The 14,941-nt window shown below is 37.4% G+C and overlaps 1 pseudogene; it reads left to right on the forward strand.

Moving 5' to 3' along the window:
* The first annotated feature begins 1,049 nt into the window (after positions 1–1,049).
* On the forward strand, positions 1,050–1,168 carry LOC111734051 (annotated as a pseudogene).
* Positions 1,169–14,941: the final 13,773 nt, after the last annotated feature.

A 14,941-nucleotide genomic window follows, 5' to 3' on the forward strand; every position in this document is an offset into this window, starting at 1 on the left:
AAACTTTAACAAAAGCATCATTCAAACTGTCTATGAGCCTTCAGACTAGACTCTCTTTGTGTGAGATAATAGAAAATATTGTCTCTGCCCACATTTCTTGGTAAAGAGATCCTGAAACCCTTGTAATTTCCTAAGTGATAAGAGTACTAGGAGCATCTCTTATTCTAATATTTGTCCTTGACCCCATCCCTGGTACAGGCCTCCTAAAACCCTTATAAATTCCTAAGAGATAAGAGCACTAGGAACATCTTTTGTCCTATGAGGTGACTTTGGAGGTGCTCCTGGATGGGGGCTTCTGGTCACCAGAAAGACCAAGGCATTATTAGAGGCTTGGGATTTTCAGCCCCACTACCCATGTCTCCAGAGAGGAGAAAGGGGCTAGAAATGAGGTTAATTACTGATCATACCTATATGGGTAAACCTTCATAAAATCCCAATAGGTGGTTTGGAGAGCTTCCAGGATGGTGAACACAGTCACACCAGGAGGGTGGCAGACCCCATCTCCCCAGTGACAGAAGCCTCTGGACCCTCCCAGACCTCACCCTATGTATCTCTTCATCTGGCTGTTCATCTGTATCCTTTATCATATCCTTTAATAAAATAGTAATCCTAAATATGTGTTTCCTTGAGTTTTGTGAGCTGTTCTAACAAATTAATCAAACCTAAGGTAGAGGTCATGAGAATTTCCAATTTGTAGCCAAATCAGACAGAAGTTGTGGGTAACGTGGAGACCTACTACTTGTGATTGACATCTGAAGTGGAGTGAGAGCAGTCTTCTAGGACTGAGCCCTTAACCTGTGGGAACTGAGACTATCTCTAAGTAGATAGTGTTAGAACTGAGTTATACTGTAGGGCACCCAGCTTGTTGTGGGGGAAAAACTCCACGTATTTCATGACCAGAAGTGAAGTGTTTTGTTTGAGTAGTAAGGGAGACAAACAGGAGAAAGAATCACAGGAGGGGAAGACTGGATTTTCCCCTTTACACTTGGATATTGGCCCTACCTTAGTTCCACTCCCTTGAACTTGTGATTTAAATGACTGATCTCAATGTCTATGGCCATGCCACCCTGAACGCACCTCATCTTGTCTGATCTCAGAAGCTAAGCAGGGTCAGCCCTGGTTAGTACTTGGAAGGGAGACCACCTAGGAATACCAGGTGCTGTAGGCTTTAAAAAAATAGATAGATACATACATACATACATGACTGATCCCTCCCTGGAATTAACCAGTCCTTCCATCCTTATGCTGGCAAAGCATGCTTTGTAGTCCCCTTGCATACTCTGTAAAATGCTTGTCTCCATACCTCTGCACCACAAGACATCTCTCCCCAGGCTCTATTCTGAATCACTTTCTCCAGGTTCCTGTGTTCTGCCTTATGCCTAGTACCTCTGCACTGGCATTTCAGTTTTTCTAAATACATTACTACTTTGGTTTTACCCACAGATTGTCCCTTGGATCGCTCATTGACTCCACATTTTGCAGCTCATGTACCAAGTCAACCATGAGTGTCTACCTATCCCAGCCTTCAAACTCCAGGCTTTTCCATAAGGATTGTTCAGAAATTCGCTTCCTGAACAATGGACAATTCTTGCTTATCCCTGCCCTAAAGCCATTCTCAAACATCAGCCTCTGTGCACTATGTGTTTTCTCCTGGACTCTGTGCTACTAGAGCTATAGCACCTATAGCATCTATGCAACTGTGAGCACTGGCTTTCTGGCTCTTAGTGGAACTTACGGAATTTTGAGCATACCCTGATGACCCCAAACTCTGGCACCCACCAGTATATTTTCAAGCCTGAAGTGGCTGAGGATAAACTTGGAGTCCATGTTCAGTAGCGTTCCAAACCCCAGGCTTGATGTAGTTTCCCACAGTGGCCTTCACTCTAAGCATTCAGAGTGCAGCTCACAGTATTGGTACCTGAGGTTCGTGCCAGCACATCATTGTAGCTCCTGCTCCTGCAACTTGCTGCTGCAGAAGAGATTTACCAGTGATACTGAGACCCCTGATTCTCTTCTCCCTTCAGATACAGTTGTACAGGACAAGCTGGAAGTCAAGGTCACTTGTAGGTTGGAAGTGTGATGGGGACTAGAGACTATAAGATTCCCTTACGTGTTTCTGAGCTAAGTTTGTGGGAGCAGGCCCAGAGGAAAATACTGCATCTTTCCATCCAGTAGTCCTCTTTTCTAGGACCACCATGCATATACCTCTGTGGTCAGGCTGCTGGCACGACCAGTGAACTGGTGGAAATCCTGTGTTCCTGCTTCTATACTTCCCACCGTGGAGAAAGAACCATCAGCAGACTGTGCAGGTAGACTAGATTCTTGGTCTGCAGAATTAGTATGTAACTTGCTACTAAGGGCCAGGATGGCAAGAATATGTTCCTCTTTTTCACCATTCATAGCCCAAGTGCCCTCACTCTTTTCTGGGATTAGAGAGCAAAAATGTTTTGTCTTAAACTTATGAAATCAACCACAATGAAAACATGCCTGGATCCAAAACACAGTTTGGCTAAATTGTAGTGTGTTATTAAGGAAATACATTGAGCTGCATGACTGAGTTCAATAATTCTGTACTATGAAGCTTTCTTATCAATGAAAATCCACTTTTGAATATAGGCTATGGCCTGACCTAAATTGATAGACACTTATCCTATGTATTTTTCTATGTTATCTGTAATATTTTTATACAAATCCATCTTAATACTCTTAAATGTCCATCAAGATATTCTCTTAAGCCTCATGTAGTGGCAATGAGGATGTGCCTCATAAACCTTTTGCTACAAGGAACAGTTGACTGGGGCCCTGTCTCTTCACCTTCCTGCAGAATCCATGCCTCCCAGAAGCTGCTCCCTGCAACTGATTGAGTGCACGGGGACACTAAGGCAGACCTATCTCTGGAAGGTATGGGACTCTTTTGTAAGCTGACATTGGCTCATAGACTCCCCAAGGGCTTTGCTAAACTTTCCTTAAACTTCAGGGCAGACTAGGATGCTTCCTACTGACCTTCACACCCCTCTCCTGCACTTAAGATTAGACTTGCATCTTAGGCTGATGGCTGCCCTGCACCCCAGCCCTATACTTTACAAGCTCCCACCCTATTTCCTTTCTCATAAGCATGTCTCCTGATAAAATCCTTCCATGTTTCATCTCATCTTGGCATCTGCTTCTTGAAGGACCTGGACTAACATACCACAGAAAGAATAATATTTGAATTCTTCAACTTCAAAAATCCTTGCTCTCAAAATAAAAGTTCCAGCTATTTTATGTACCATTAGCCTATTCTAAGTTCTCTAACTTATGGGGAGATTGAAAGCCGGATCATGTCAGGAGGACTTCTTGGTCCTGGGTGATGGAATTACTCTCCTATTTTTATCCCCTTTCACCTCTGATACTATCAAGCAAGTGACTTGTCTAGCAGGAAAGAGTATTTAATGTCTATCAGCCAGAGATAGTGTATTGTTGAACTTGAGTGGACCAGAAGAGAGAATGGCTTACTTGCTATTGTCTAACCTGGAAATTGAATACATGAAGTTAATTTTCCCATTGCAATTCCATAATCATGCTCATTTAAAACAGGGGATGGGAACAGCAAATGAGCATGCTGGAAGAACAGATACCTCCTACTACAACAAGGAGTCCTTACTTAACGTTGTCAATAGGTTCTGTGACTTGAAGCAAAATGATGTATAATGAAACCAATTTTACCATAGGCTAATTGATATAAACAAAGTTAAGTTCCTATAGCATCTCATCAATGTTGTAACAAAACATGTATTCAAGGACCTGCTGTATTGAATAATCTCTCTGAAGGCTATTTAGTTTCTCACCTGCCAGGTTTGGACGTCTTTGTCTTTTGAGTATGCCCTGTTTCTAAAGGCCCTCATTCCATCATCCCATGAATAAAGGTCTTGAAGAGCATGGGCAATGCTGTAGACAGAAGTGTATGTATTATAAGTTTGTACCAAAGCACTCATGTACTGTCTTTGTAGATGCTCTGTTCTTGTGCAAAATTTGACCTCTCCAGTATCTGTGCTATTTTTAAGAACCAAGCTCTTGACCTGGCCACTTACACCTAAAATTTTCTTCCCAAAATGTCTTCATGAACATGTTCTGGAAGGATCCATTTGATCAAGGAATTCTGAGAAGCTTGGAATTATGACCTTGGATCTAAAGATGCTGATGGTCTGGTACATGCCCAGGTTAGACTGTTTAAGTTCATTTTCTTGGACAGTGCTTTTTATCCATACCTTCCCCTTCATATCACTCTCTGAGAGTCTCTCATAGAAATGGGGGGAGATGCTGATAAGAAACATCACAATGACCTTTGAAGTTGACGTCCTTAGCAGTTCCTTGTTGTATTCTATGTTCTCCCAGGACTTGGAGGTGGGAATGGTAATTAGGAATTCCTTACAGGCTCCCATTTTCTCTAGCTCAGTGATCAATAGGGAGTTCCCCTGGATTCTAAAATCATCATCTTGAGTCACGATGTCCACCCATGTCCAGTTGAAGTAGCTTAGGAGGTGTGCCACACCCCGGGCCCAAGATTGGTCACTGGATATTGTCCTTAGGAATGAAGGGAATTCAGTTTTACCACTGAGGCTGACTACAGTGGATGCATAACTGACCTGGAAAATGAACTCATCTTTTTCAGAAATCAGAAGTTAATTCTGACAGAAGCATATAGAAATACTGAAATTTATTCTTACAGTTAAAGTTTTGGCATAAGAGCCAAAATATATGGCCTAGTCCATATAGTCAAATTTGTTTAAGTTAAGTGACTCTGTGAAGCACCTTCACTGTATATTTATATCACTATTTTTCCTCACCCTTAACCATATTTAGATTAGCTTGCCTCCTCTCTACCTGGGTATTTTACATGAGTGTACGCACGCATGCACGCACACACACGTGCACACACAAAGACAGTAAAGACTCTGGAGCCAGATTACCTGAATTTAAGTCATGGGTCTGCCACTGATGAGTTGTGACTTTATGCTTTTACCTTCATCCTTAAAATGGGGGGAATAATAGTACCTAAGCAATGGTTATGTGGATTAAATGAGCTATTATATGTAAGGCGATTAGAATTATACCTTACACAAAATAAGCACTATATAAATATTACCCACTATTATTATTCTTTGCTCATAATAATATCCAAAATTAAAATTAATCAAAGTCAAAGTTTAACTCATACTTATCTAAGCACTCATCTCTGCCAGTTTTCAAAGCCCTTGGTTTTAGTTGCACTAAATTGTCCACTATCATATTCATTCCTGTAGTATTTTTTCCCAACATATTTAGGTCATGTTTCATTGATAGAAAGTATGGATTATATTACTTTTTAATCATGATCAGTCACTTATAGTAATCAGGCAGCACCAGTAATGATGGCTCCAGTAAACTGAGCCAATGTTATATTGCCTATAGAATTGTATATTCAATATAAATATACTAAATCAATACATTGATTCCCAATCTCACGTTCTGTGATTTTCAGATTCATCTTGAAACCTTAATGCCATATAGGTCGATGCACTTTCAGATTATTCAGTCTAGAGTTGGATTCTACATGCCACAGATGTCATTCTGATTCTGTGGGGCAAGTTGGAGGGTTTCTCTGGCTAATTTTCCTTTTATCTGACCTTCTTACCTACAATTACGGATGGCAAGAATCTTCACCTGTCCTCACCCACTCTCATGTTGGCAAAAATTTTATAATTTGAGTAATTAAAGATGGGTTGGGGAAAACGGAAAGATGAATGCCAGTTGGATATTTAGCAGTAGGATAATATAATATTTTGAGGAAAATGTTTGCTATATCTATATGAATGAATGCCCGTATGCTTGTTTATATTTTGAGTGGGGCTGCTTTCTGTAATGAGAGAAAGAACTATGACTTTAGGCTCAAACTGCCAAGAGAAGAGTCAGGCTGGTGGGTAAAGAATGATAAGAAATGAGAACAGGCTTCCACGTTACTCACCTGGGGAAAGTTATCTTGCCATGGGAATGGACAGCGCTCATTGAGATTCCCTAGTCAGAGCAAAGAGAGGAGGGTAAGCTTGGCAGCAATAGTCGGGTACTGGGTTCTTCGACCCAGTCAGGAAGCTGATGGTTCCCTGGAGGGACCCTGAGATGGAGCTCCTAGAGTCCCAAATGGAGAATCCTAGAGTGAGACTGAGTAACAAATAGATGTCTTTGTTGATTTCTTCAGTTGCAAAGATTAAGACCCAAATTACCCAGTAACTCCAGGCTATAATTCTGGGTAAAAAAAATAAGTAAATAAACAAACTACAAATTAAGTTTTAAAATTTCCTTACATCTACCAATATCTGTACAGTCCCTTAGTAAATTTTTTAAATACATATGTCTACAAAGATTCTTTACTTTCCTTGGGTATGATGAAAATTACTCTGAATCAACTCCCATTCCAACTTTCCCAGCTCCGAATGGTCCTACATAATGTGTTCAAGGTAGAAATTAGGGTGAGGCAAGTGAAGCATTCATTTTGGGTGCAAAATTTAAGAGGGTGCAAAAAAAAAAAAAACAGTAATCAAGATGAATAATATCGTAAAGCAATATTTTTAAAAATCAAAATTATTGCAAAAAGGCAATGATGAACAAAAATATCAAAATGTTAAATAAGACAAGGTTATTGTTTGCTTGTTTTGTAACCTGCAGTTATTATGCATTGGGAATAGTCATTTCCAATCGGCTAATGACTCCTAGGCCTCATGGCCATCACATTCCATTTTGTGCAGGTTAACAATGATGTGCAAACAAACTGGGCAATGTGGACTTTATATATAGTCATTTTTAAAAATTATAGAGCTTTTATTAACTTTTCCTATCTGGTTCAAAACATGAAAAGATATTTTGATAAGTGTATACTGGGGTACATATGTTTCTTTTTGACTCAAAATTCAGTACAGTTTGGAATAGCACTGGGTGGATATGAAAATTTTTTGAAAAGGTAATGGCTCAAAAATCAAAACAAAATACAGGGAACAGCTGCCCTCTACACCTGCCCCATCGACTTCATTCCTTTCAACCCCAACATGTAATAATTAGTTTCTTGTGAGTTCTTCCAGTTTCTTTTTGCAAACACAGTCATATGCAAGATGTTAACTCTTAGCTTTGTTGACTTCCTATATTGTATATTTGCTTTCTATTTTAAAATTTCTGTTCTTTATTATGTATTTTCTTTTACTTTGTGTTTAATTTGCTTTTGCTTCTGGTCTTTCAGTGAAAACTGAGATAATTTGTTTTCAACCTTTTCTATTTTTAGAAAATTTAATGCTAGAGATATCTCTCTAACATATTGCTTTAGTTGTATCCCACAAATTTGGGTATGTTGTATTTTCATTATTATTTAGTCAAAATATTTCCAATTTTTATTTCTATTTCCTCTTTTCTCTTTGGTTATTTAAAAGTATATTGTTTAATTTCTAGGAAGTTGATGCTTTTTTCCTCATTATCTTTTTTGTTACTAATTTCTAGATTAATTCCACTGTGGTCAGAGAATATAATATATTTTACTTTAATCCATTGAAGCTTGTTGAGATTGCTTCATGGCCTATCATATGGTCTATTTTGATAAGTGTTTCATGTGGACTTGAAAAGAATATGCATTTTACAGTTATTTGGGTGGCAGTGTTCCATACATGTCAATTAGGTCAGGTTAGTTATTTGCATTGTTCAAAGCTTTTATAGTCTGTTTTGTTTCTCATTCTATCAGCTATTGTGAGATGAGCTTAACTTTGTCAATTTTTTCTTGCTGTATTTGGAAGATATTTTATTGGTTGCATACATATTTAAGATCTTCTGTCTTCCTATTAGATTGGCCCTTTTATCTTTATGAAATAACTGTCTTTATCTTTAGTAATACTCATTGCTCTATTCTGTACCTTGTTTTATATTGATATAACTACATCAGTTTTCTCTTGATTAGTATTTGCAAAGTATGTCATTTTATTTTCACTCTGTGTCCCTAAGTGTCCCTTAAAAGTAGCATATTGTTAATTATTTTATGCAGCCTGACAGTCTGAATCTTTTATTTAGTATGTCAATTTTATGTTTAATAGCTGACATTTAGATATACTAACTTTCTTGGACCAACATATTAAATGTTTTTTTTTTTTCCTCTCCTTATTCCTCCTAAATTTAGATTAAAATATTTTTATCATTTTATTTAGTCCTTTGTACTAAATTGTTAGCTAGTCAATCTTTTAGTGTTCTTTTCATGATTAACCTAGAGATTACAAAATGCATATTTGACTTTTCAAAGTCTAATTTAAGGATGAATTTTAGAACTTGATTATATTATCTTACATTAAATCATCATCTTTAAATTGAACCAGACCACCAAAATTTTTTGAACTTATGGTACCATGGGGTTGAAAAGTGTTCCTCAAAGTACAGCTATTGAAACAATCACATCAAGTAGCATATGCAGTATAAATATGCAGTTTCCTGCATTCCTCTTCATGCTTACTGAAGGAAAAGCTCTGGGGGTGAGCCCAAGGGATCTAAACTTTAACAAGCATTTCAGTTATTCTTATACACACCAAAATCTGAGAACTACTAGAATAGAGTTTGACCAGCAACCAGCGGTATTAGACTATTTCCTCAAAACTGCAGGCCAAATTAGGAAATTTTTTGAGAGGAATTTTTGTGGGCATGCACTGACTAACAGCCACTGACTATCTCAACATTACAAGAAGAAATATTCCTTTCTATATTTGTGAAAAGTATTCTGGTGATTTTTATTGACGTAAATAATACATGTTCATATTGGCCCAGCAATCCCACTTTCCAAATGTCTTCTGGAAAATTAAAAGCTGATATTAAAGGAGAAAAGCAAGTTACATAATAATGCAAATAGCACAATTCTTCTTTTTATAGATATTAAATAAACAGTAAAATAAAATTTAAAATTCTATTCATTTGTACAGATGTGTGTATAAGGTTAAGACTGAAGAAAGGTGTCGAATAATATACTACTGTGCTCTCAAAGATATGAGTGAAGAAATGAAAAGTGAAAGCTAAAAACTATGGATTTTTTTTTTGGTATCGTTTCACAGGTTGTGGTAAATATGCATCTTGTAATTTTTGAAGAAGAATAAAAATAATTGTTAAAAATCCACTTATATAGATGTCTAACCAATGTACTATATACTTGAAACTAATAAAATTAAATTTAAAAAATTCACTTGTATAGAAATCATTCATATAAGTTTTTGTTAAAAATGTAATCAAGAATATATGTACTGGAATATATGTACATTGAACACAGTGGAGCAGGACAACAGCTTCACTCAAAGACAGGACAGGATGTTAATATTAATAATATTTAAAAAAAGAAGTAGTTATTAGTTACTGACTACACCTGTATGCCAGGATATTTGAGGATATCATTAGAAAATACACCTCATCATCTCCTTTCAAGTGCTAGATAGCAGTAAAAACCTATTAAGTTACTCACTTTGATGAGTGCAGTCTAATTGGCCCAGCAGTGAAATTCAACTTTGTGAAGACTCTGTCATGTAAATGGGAAAGATGCCTCCAATGATCATGTCCCCTGGTTGCTCCAACCTTGGTGTTCCCATCTTTTTGTTTGGATTCTCTAAATCTGTGGTATTGGTAACAGACAAAGCACTCATGAATAAGGAAAGCAAAAGCAGAGGAACATTCCTATTGTGGGGATAGAGGTACAGAAAATCAAGAAAGAAGAACCAAGGGTGCCTCTGGTGGAGTCTGTGCTAATGATCTTGTTGGAGGCCACTAGGCACCTGATGGGCATTTATCTACATATTCAGCACCTTTCTAGCCCATTCATTGGGCTCTTTGGGAATCAAATAGTGTTTGTCTAAGAAAAGAAATTTAAACTTTATAAAAATTCTCTGGTTCTCCAGACTTCAGAGATCTTGATGGATCTTGGAAAAGAAAATAAGACTTATATGAAATCAACTTGGGGCTGCAGTTATTAGAGCCCCTGAGGCTCAGTAACGTAAAATTTGGATTGCTCTTGGTTTTCCCTATAGGAAACAATATTCTCTTCACTCATTATCCATTTAAGTGGACTTAGAAATGGTTCCCCTGTTCCCCAAACATCCCCTCCCAATTCTCACACAACTCATGGAACCTCAAAAGGACTCATTCTCAAGAGTCTTTCTAGGCCTAGGGCAGGACCCAGAATCTACTGCAAATGATCCTGCTTCAGAGCTGCTAATGTGCTAATTGGAACCATTTCAGATAATTCTGGTAATTTCAGGGGTTTGGCTTCTGATTTATTCCCTTTTGGGCTAGAACATAAGGAGCAGCTGGATGATACTGCTTGGAAATAAAATGAGAAATGTCTCACAGGAATATGAGGGTTAGAGCAATAGAGGCCCATGGAGGCTCCTGGGAACTCCTCAATAACTCATTGAATTTGTTTATCTCTCACAGAAAGTCATCTTGAGGGCTAAAAACTGGTGTTGCAAAGTAGAGAAATTGTGTTTTTGTTTTGTTTTGTTTCTGTTTTGTTTTATCTTTTTGTTGTTTTTTTGTTTTTGTTTTTGTTTTAGAAATTTGTTTAAAATAATTATATATCCTTCTTGACTTTGAAAGGGAATAAATTTTGCTCTATGGGAATAAATTGGGTAGTTTGGGATCCTAGACACTCCAGACATAGAGAACACTGAGCATTAGAGATACAGAAGACATTTAATGATCTAATTCATAATTTTTATAATTCAGAATAGGATACTGTGCTTCTATAAGTTAAGAGACACACCCATAATCATGGAGTTATTTAACAGCAAATGAAAGACTACTCCACTGAGTTCATATACAAGGCTCTTTCATGTTGAGTCTAATTCCAAAGTAAATCCTATATCCACTCTTAGTAACTAAAAAGTTAGGTATGATTCATTCACTCTGTCATTTCACCATTATTTATTATGTCTGCGGTAAGTGATATGCAATGAGAATAAAGCAGTGAACAAGATACACTATGTCTCTGCCACTGCAAAACTCTATCATTGAATGACACTCAACAAGTAAATATAATAAAGAATCAGCTTATATATGCAGTTGACCCTTGAAACAACCCATGTTTGAACTGTGTGGATCTATTTATATGCCGATTTTTTCAATATACAGTTTGCCTTCCACATCCCTGTGTTTCACATCCACAGATTCAGTCAAGCACAGATCAAAAACAGTATTTTTGATCTGTGGTTGGAAATCCACAGATGTAGAGGACCAAACTATAAGCATTGTTCTATATAAGGGACTTGAGCACTCACAGACATTAGTAACTGTGGAGGCGTGCGGGGGGGGGGGGGGGGGGGGGGGGGGGGCGCGGTCCTGGAACCAATCCTCCTCGGAATTAGGGACAATTGGGGAATCAAAAGTTATACGCGAATTTTCAACTGCACAGAGCCGGGTGTCCCTAACCCCCGCATTGTTCAAGAGTCAACTGTAATAGGAAAGACATTGAACAAGTAATGATAATAAAGTGATGGCAAGAGAACTAAAAGGGGTTACAAGAACATAATACTAGAGGTAAGTGACCTAGTTTAGGGTTGGGGAAAGCATTCTAGAGCAAGTGATAATTTAAGCTGATACTGGAGGGATAAATAGAAGTAAATCAGATGAAGAAAGGTGACAAGAATGTTTCAGGTAGATGCTACTGCATATATAAAGGCCCTGAATCAAGACAGGGGATGATGTATGAGGAAATGAATGATCATAAATACTAGAGCATAATGTGCAAAGAGGGATGGTAAACAGAGATGAAACTGGAGAAGAAATTGGGACTAGAGGAAGGAATTTTGATCTTTCATGAGGTGTTTTTACTTAATTTGGAGCACAATGATGTGTCTTATTTACTGGATATTCTTAGAATTAAAATATAAAAGCTAGACTTAGCCTTCTAGACGAGATGACAGATAATGAACACATTTCTTCTTTTAGTCCCAAGAATATAAAATACTGTATAAAACATTTTAAAAATCTTATCACTGAGCTAAAAATCATGGAAGTCTATAAGGACAGAAACAAAGAAAGAAAGGGGAAATTATAATTATGGGGAAGAACTGAAGCAGCAGAACCCATAATGAAATCAAAACTGAATAACATTTAGAGATTGGTATTTTTTATGAAACTGACATGTGCAGCCTACTGCACTAAGGAGGAAAGTTAAAGGTTGGTATTTTAATACCTACCTAGGAGCAAGAGGTGAGGCTACAGGCCCTATGCCTTGCATGAATTTGGAACTGGACTTTATAAGAAATAGGAAGCCGGGAAATTAATGCATTGGTAAAATCTCTTTATCAGCCTAGGGTTATGGTCAGAAGAGCAGCCTATCTTAGGCCATGTATGGAAAAGAGCTCACAAGAGTGATATCTGAGCCCCTAGCTTGTGCTTTAAATGTTTGCATGCAAATTAACAATACCTTGCAAAAAAAATCAAATGTAAAAATGGCTTACAATTTGCAAACTCCATAGGGTTGGGGCAAATGCATTCTCCAAACCATTCCAGAGCATTATGAGAACCTGTAAAACATGAAAAAGTGATCACAAAAAAAAAAGTAGAAATATATGAGAAAATTTATAGCCCGTCAGTCAAAATGACAAAATATTAGACAAATATATTAATGACCATTTGCTACAAAAGTATTTAATAAACAACCATAAGTTTCCTGGTATACAACAGTAAGAATTTATTATTGTCATGCCTGTGGGTCTTCTGGAGGTTGGTTTCTCTATGCTAGTCTTGCCTGAAGAATTCTAATTTTGAGTGGGCTTGCTCACATGTTTGAAGGTTGGCTAAAGGTCAGCAGAATTAATCTGGTCTCGGTCAGAGTAGTTCAGCTTCACTTGTCTCTCATCCTCTTCCTGAAAAGAACAGGCTAGTCTGGGTAAGTTCTTTTCATGGTCATGGAAGACACAAGAGTATAAATCCCAAACATGCAAGCACTTTTTAAGCACACACTTGTGTTATGTTAACATATCATTGGCCAAAGCAAGTTGCATGGTTAAAACCAGAATGAAGGTTAAGTTGGGGAGAGGAGTGAACAAATCATCTTTAGAAATGAGGAGAACAAAAGAACTATTTTGCAGCCATGATCTATAACAACAAAACATAGAAACTGTTGTTTGAAGGCAATGGAACACACAAAATTGACACAGGACTTGAGAAGGTAGGATTATTGAGAACTTTTTATTCAACTTGTTTTTATTCCTGAGTACATGAAAAGATGGTCAACTTCATTATGCATTATGGAAATGCAAAGCAAAACCACAATTAGATACCACTACATGCCTATTAGCATGTATAAATTTTTTTTTAATAAAATGAAATCAAAATCTTGACAATGCCAACTGCTTGAAAGTACATAGATCAACTGAAACTCTCATACATTGCTGGTGGAAATGCAAAATGGTACAGCCACTTTGTAAAACATTTCAAGTTTCCTTTAAAGTTAAACATATATTTACAATATGATCCAGCAATCCCACTTCAACGCAATTCCCCAAGAGAAATGAGAACTTGTGTTTAGACAAAATCCTGTATGCTAATGTTCATAGCAACTTTATTAATAATTGTTTAAAACTGGAAACCCCTCAAATATATTTCAATTAGTGAATGGATTAACAAACCATGGCATAGCCATATAATGGAATACTACTCACCACTAAAAAGAAACAAACCATTGACACACACAGTTACATAGATGAATCTTAAATATATTATGCCAAATGAAACAAGCCAGACTAAAATTCTATATGTGGTATGATTCCATTTATATATTCTGTTAAAGATAAAATTCTAGAGATGGGGAATAAATCAATGGTTTCCAGGGGTTAAGAGTGGGGGTAGGTTTTTGGCTATAAAGAAGTAGCAGAGGGCATTTTTAGGGAGTGGAATTGTGTGATTTTGTAGTGTGAATTCAGCTAAAATAGAACTACATTTCTCAGAATTGCCTAACCTGCATAGTTTTCATTTAGGATTGGCTACAAGAAAAATTTGCATGAGATATGGGAGGTGGAAGTCAAGCATCAGGTATGTTTAAGCTTGGAAGTCCAGGTGCTGTGCTGTTCAGGGGGATGTCTGCTGGCTCAAGTCGTTGGCATAGGATGGCAGCCCATTCTAGTTTCTCTGGCTACCACCAGATCTCTTTAGGGCAAGAGCTGAGACTCCAGTTCCTTCAGGTCCTGAGAGATCTCCTCCTTCACCTTTTATGAATCCTGAGTCAGGTTCATGTGCAGTTCTGCTATGAAGCTTGAAATCTTTTTTACAGATTATCTACATCATCAGTATTGGAGGCTTAGAGGTGGAGAGAGACCAATGTGGATCTGGTGAAAGGTAGATAGGGGTTTCATTTTCTTCCTCTACACTCCACATCCATCTTCTCTTCCCAACTGCCAGCCCGACTGACTTCAGCAGACTCACAGACTGCTTATCCAGCTCCCAGTTATAAATTCCTTAGTTTTGCTTCTCTGATCATATCCTAAATAATATACCTAATAAACACATAGGTTTCAAAATTGTTGATCCATACCACTACAATAAACAAACCTATTAAAATTCAGGGTTTATTTACAGTTTTGTGTATGTGTGTGTGAGGTAACATTTACAACACTAATATGCACAATTTCTAATTACACAATTTGATGACTTTTGACAGAAGGGTATGTTCATGTAACTCACACTCATAACAAAGTATAGAGTTGTTTCCTCATTCTAGAAAATGCATTAGTGTCCCTTCCCAGTCAATCCCTCCTAACAGACGCAATCACAGTTCTAATCTTTTTCACATTAGATTTATATAACAGTTTTCTATTGCTGCCATCACAAATTTAACAGCTTAAAAACAACAGGAAGTTATTCTCTCACAGTTCATAGGTCAGAAGTCCAGGTGGACTCAGCTAGTTTTCTGCCCACAAGGCTG

The sequence above is a fragment of the Pteropus vampyrus genome, unplaced genomic scaffold (genome assembly GCF_000151845.1).
Source record: "Pteropus vampyrus isolate Shadow unplaced genomic scaffold, Pvam_2.0 Scaffold739, whole genome shotgun sequence".
Lineage (NCBI taxonomy): Eukaryota > Metazoa > Chordata > Mammalia > Chiroptera > Pteropodidae > Pteropus > Pteropus vampyrus.